The sequence below is a fragment of the Condylostylus longicornis genome, unplaced genomic scaffold (genome assembly GCF_029603195.1).
Source record: "Condylostylus longicornis isolate FDR11 unplaced genomic scaffold, ASM2960319v2 ptg000040l, whole genome shotgun sequence".
In the NCBI taxonomy this organism is placed as follows: Eukaryota; Metazoa; Arthropoda; class Insecta; order Diptera; family Dolichopodidae; genus Condylostylus; species Condylostylus longicornis.
This window is the reverse complement of record NW_026578009.1, coordinates 8729658-8735727: the sequence shown is the minus strand read 5'-3', so window position 1 is coordinate 8735727 and position 6070 is coordinate 8729658. Positions and strand designations below refer to the sequence as shown.

The following is a 6070-nucleotide window of genomic DNA, read 5'->3' as shown; positions in this document are numbered from 1 at the left end:
TTCAGTTTATTTTTATCTTAATTTCATAATTATCAGAGTAATTATAACTGCAACCGTCCCAATTAAATTCAACTCTGTCCAAATATTCAAAATAAAATATTACCAATAATATTTTCTGAATGAATTTTAGTTTAAATTAAAAACTTTTTTATAACACAAATGTTATAGCATAAAAAAAAATATTAATATTAAGTATATAGAAGAGATTTTTAGAGAAAATATTCAAAATTTTTGTACAAATAATTGAAATTTAATTAAATATATATGTCTATTACTTATATAATAATTTTTCATCATAAATTGAATCATAAAATTAATAAAGTGATTTAATAAAATCAAGTATTATTAGAAATAAAATATAACAATTAGTCAATTAATTTTTATATATATACATATAATCTTAAAACTAATTAGTTTTGAAATTAAGAAAATATAAAATCAATTAAGTTTTAATATAATTATATAATATTAATTTTTTGAAAAAAGCGATATAATAAGAATTATATTTTAAATATAGAAATGTATGGATAGAGATCACTTATACAATTAACTCGAATTCTTAACGCTTCAATTAACAATTTCTTCCATTTCTTTAAAATTTTTGTTACGCCTTAACAATATCTATTGTATTGAAAATATTATAACATTTAATACTTAATCAACATAATTGTTTTATATTTATATTATTTTAATTTCATTTATAATCTCAATACAAACTCAACAATCTTATAAAAAAATAATACATATAACATAATTAATTTATATTTTCTTTATATTATAATTCGAATTTTTATTAATTTTATGATTCTATAATTTATAATAAATTTTAATGTCAATAATAAATATTTTTAATTGATCACAAATCTTGTCTCCAATTTAAAAATAAATTATATTGTTATATTATTTAAGAAATAGGTAATAAAAATGTATAAAAAGGAATGTAATATTAATAATTAATTTTATATAATATATTAAATTTAAAAAAAAAAACAAAAACATTATGTATTTTTAAACAATATTTTAATGTTTACATAATTTTATATAAGAAATGAATCAAGTGTTATTTTGAGAAATAAGCAAGAGTACTTGCTTTTATGTACCCATAAATAACAAGTATTAATTTATAATATTAAATAAAATATAATAGACTCATATTTAAATATATTTCATATTATATATGTATTTAAAAAATCTTAAATTTTCGGTAATATTTAAAATAAATTAAAATAAATTTTGAATTTTAAAAATTTTTTTAATGTATACAGTATACCAAAATATATAAAGTGATAATTTACTCTAATTTTGAAAAAAACATAAACTTTAAGAAAAAAACAAAATAATTATGTAATTTTTGAGAGAGACACAAAAATATTAAATGCTAATTTTACCGACAAAGATATAGGATTGTAATATTTAATTTGATATTTCAAAGAAATTTAAAATTTTAATTAGAAATTAAAAAACATCGAATTCAACAAACAAATATCAAAATTCAAATTTGTTGCTTTATAAAGCTTTTACTTTGATTCATCGTACAGATTTTTATAATGATATTAAAAAATCTTGTCCTTTTGAAAAAAATTAATACAAAAAGTCAAAATCTAAACATATAAAATAAAATTTCAAAAAAAAAAATTCAAAATTTCCGCTTTTAATTTAATTAGTAACAATAAATTAAATTTTAAATAAGTGAATTCGAAAATATTTAAAAATTAATGAAAAAATAATTAAAAATTTTTATTTTTAATTTTTCAAATTAAGTTTACAAAATAATCACAAAATTTGATTCAGTTCAATATTACTTCAATATCTTGAAATTAAGATACTATTTTAAAACACTTTCTTGTATAAATTCAAATATATTATTTTATTAATTAAAATTATAAATAATGTTAGTTTTAATTAAAAATAAACCAATAGAAATATTAAGTATTTCTAGAATAAAATTCAAAAATAGTATTATGAAAGCGTATGTGTATATAACATTATTAAATTTTATTAATAAAACAAAGTTAGAACAAAAACAAAATATATTAATATAAAATAATTAAAAAATGTTAGAATGTAAGTAAAAAATTTATAGATATTAATTAATAATTTTATTATTTCACTTGAAAATCTTAGTATATTTTATAATGGGAAATCACTAACGAATAACAAAGGAATATTAATAATGCAAAACAGAGAAATTTATTTAACAATATTACGATTTATTGTTTCATATTATATTAAATTTGTATATAGGTATTAGTTTTACCAAAAAAAATACAATATACATATACATTTCGAATGCATTGATCTGTTTTTGGCAAATCAAATCTAATTTAGTTAAAAATTTTGCAATTTACTTCAAAAGTACTTTTACAAAAAAATGAATTGTAAAAAATTTTTATTATAAAATTTTATTGAACTTTTTGATTTTGAAAATGTTACCATTTTCACAGAAAAAAAAAAACAGAAAAAGGTTATAATAAAAATTAATATTTTCTGCAACTTATTAAAAACTTATTCCCGCTGGCAAAATTTATGAAAACTTCTTTTTATAGTCAATTTTATTATTTTCAAAAAATTAGAAATGGCCATATCGAATAATTTATTAAATATAATAAAATGAAGAATAAATTAATGTTTTGCAAAAATAAAATATCATTTTTCCCTTTTCAATAGGATTCAATAAGATTACAGAAACTTATTCCAATTTTAAACTTTTAATAATTTTGAAAATTTTTTAAAGAATATTTTAAATTAAAATATTTAAAACAAAAAATAAGTTAATTTGAAAATCTTAAATTTATATTAGAATTAAAATTTTCCATATTATTAAATTTTATTTGTATTTATTCGATTATTAAATAATGATTATATTGTATAAAAAATAATTAAATTTAAAGTAATTTTTATTATAACAATGTATGTGCATGTTTAATTTTTTTTTTTTTTAAATTAAAAAAATGACATAATGGCTGTGTGTAATATTTTGAAGTGAAATTATATAAAATAATTTAAATAAGTGTGTACGTCTATGTATATATATATATATAATATAATCAACATTATTATTTATTTATATAAAATAATATAAATAAATAATAATATTAGTTTATTATGTAGCAATATAAATATTTAATGCGTTTTATTAATTAAAAATACAAATAAAAGAAAAATATAATATTATTGTGTTTTAATAGAAAATCTAATTTTTATGTTGTGATGGTAAGTCCGATTTCCAAAATTACAATAGCGAATAAAATCGATTTGCTACATTGTTTTATTAGTAAAAATTGCTATATTTGCTGTAACTAGTAAAATTTCATTATTACAACTATCGCAATTTTAATAATTAATTTGAAAGAAATTCGATTAAAAAACAAAATGTAAAAGCCTGTTAAAATTTGTAAATACTGAATTTTTTTCAGCAATATTATAGTATTATATATTCATATTTTGGTATTCATCAAGAATAAAATAGGTGCATAAGAAAATCAGCACGTTAACAAATTAAATAATAAGAAAATATTTGAAAACAATCAAGTTACCATAATAATATTAATAATAATTACGAATTGGAATTGTTTTAAATGAAATACAGCAAATATATTACCATTTTCTTTTCTAGAAATCTAAATTTATTATACGTACATAAATAAAATTTGGAAAAAAATTCACGAAATATAGTATGGGAACATAATATATTTCATAAATATTTTATAAATGGAAATATTATTAGGTAACATATATGTGCCTTATTAAAAATTCAAGGATATTTAATGTAATAAATAAAAATTCCACAATTTCCATCGACATTTTTCAGATTTTTTTGTAAATACCATTTAATTAATATAAATAGCTATGTATAATATATTTATATTAGTTATACGTTAAAAAATTCGATTTTCTGTTAAAATTTATTTTACGAAGTATCTATTATTAAATAGAAAACGTGACATTCCTTGTTTTTTTTTCAAAGATTTCAAAAAATTTACAAGATCAAATAAAAAATTTGTTATTTAATTTTTGATTATTTTCCCATACATGAACATTATAATTACTATTTACATATATACAAACACATACATACACATGTAGGAATAATATAGAAACAACGAAAATATTTAAAATATTTTTGAAAATAATTAATATTTTGTAATATTTTAGAATTATTCAAAATTCTACGATCATCTTATAATATTACAGAAAATTATATCATAGATTAAATTGTACGAATCAATAGCAGTTATCAAGACAGTAGCACAATAGCACTTATCAAGACAACTGTGTTAATCCCTTTGGTAAATATTTTTTAATTGAATGACGCTCTGTAAAGAATTTGCTCTAATCACAGTCTCACCCGTATATACGTACAAATTTCATTTTGGCTTTGTATATACATATGTACATATGTATATAAATTAACTAAAAACCAAAAAAATAAAAACTGTAACACCTTCAGTTAAATTTTTTAGCTTAATATTATTCACGAATATCTTAAAATGTTGATACTCGTAAAGCCAACAATTTAAATAATAACAAGAATAAATTTAAAAAAAAAAATTCTATTGAGATTAGTAAGTATGTAATTTCAAGTTGATAAAGATATTATGTAGTATATTTACTTTTTAAAAATGTATAAAGTAGCATAATGTTTATATAATGATTAATTTTATATATTTAAAAATACTTTATCATTATAAAATTAAATACAAAAAATATTTTAATTTTTCAAGATTAAATTTGATATAATTTAATTTTTTATAATAATATCAAATTGTTGTCTTAAAATTAAAAAATCCAAATAGCAATATGTTTTGCTTTTGGAAAAAAAAAATATATATATATATATATATATATATATATATATATATATATATATTTAATTTAGATTATATTGTACAAATTGGATAGCAGTGCATCGCAACAGCATATAAAGATTTGTTTTGCCCCCTACCAGACTACTATTATTGCTTTACTTAAAAGTTTAGACAGACTGTTTAGGGTAAAAATTGAGGATCAATACCCTGAATTAATGGAAAATAATGGCAGGTGTACCGCAGGGAAGTTCTTGTACCTATTCTACACTTATGATCTACCAACTTTCGATAACGTAACTACATTTGAAATTAACAAATTAACAGTAGACGAAAATATAAATTCATCAACACAAAATTTACAACATGCAAACAACAAAATTTTAAAATAGACAGATAAATGGAAAATGAAAATAAATGGACTAAAGTCAATTCACATAAATTTTACAAATAAACAATGTTACCAAAATTTACTAAACATATTTAAACATATTTAAATCACACCTTAAGATGAAAATGTCAAGTATCTTGGAATGATACTAGACAAAAAGCTATTATAGAGAGATCATATTAACAACAAATTAACAGAATTAAAAATTAGACATGCAAAATTACAATGGCTGATTGGTTATTACTCTAAACTTAGTATGAATAATAAACTTTTAATATGGAACCAGATATAACTTTATGGAATACAACTATGGGGTTGCGCTAGTAAGTGCCATATAGATATCATCGAGAGATTTCAATATAGAATACTTAGAAACATCGTGAGAGCACCATGGTACGTTAGAAATGCTGACTTTCAAAGAGACCTTAAAATAAAAACAGTACAAGAAGAAATAAAACGATTCGCTGTAAAGCATTATGAAAAGTTAGCAACACACGCTAACATTGAAGCGTCAGTTTAACCGCTGATGGTTAGTCAATTGGACTAGTTTTAGCACTATTTATGGATAATGAATCTAAATTAAAAAAAAAATTTAAAGTGCATTTGATATTAATTAAATTAAGTGAAAAATCTTCAAGTATACAATTTAAAAGCTGAGGAAGACATATTTTTTGATTCAACACTTTTTCTCTTTGAATCGATTATAGCGATTCAAAATTTTAATAATAAAAAAAAAAAATAAAGATACTTTAGGATTTAATTGAATACAGAATTATTTTTTAAAAATAATTTTAGCAAATTCTTAAATTAATATTCTGAAAATAACGTAAAACGCTAACGTCAACGCTAGTGTTAAATTAATATAAGTATATAA

The 6070-nt window shown here is 18.4% G+C and overlaps 1 protein-coding gene across 1 annotated transcript in view; it reads right to left on the bottom strand.

Annotated features, from left to right (window-relative positions):
• The window catches only part of LOC129609516 (28S ribosomal protein S9, mitochondrial), a 46983-nt gene that overhangs the window by 38699 nt on the left and 2214 nt on the right, over positions 1 to 6070 (bottom strand). The window lies entirely within an intron of this gene.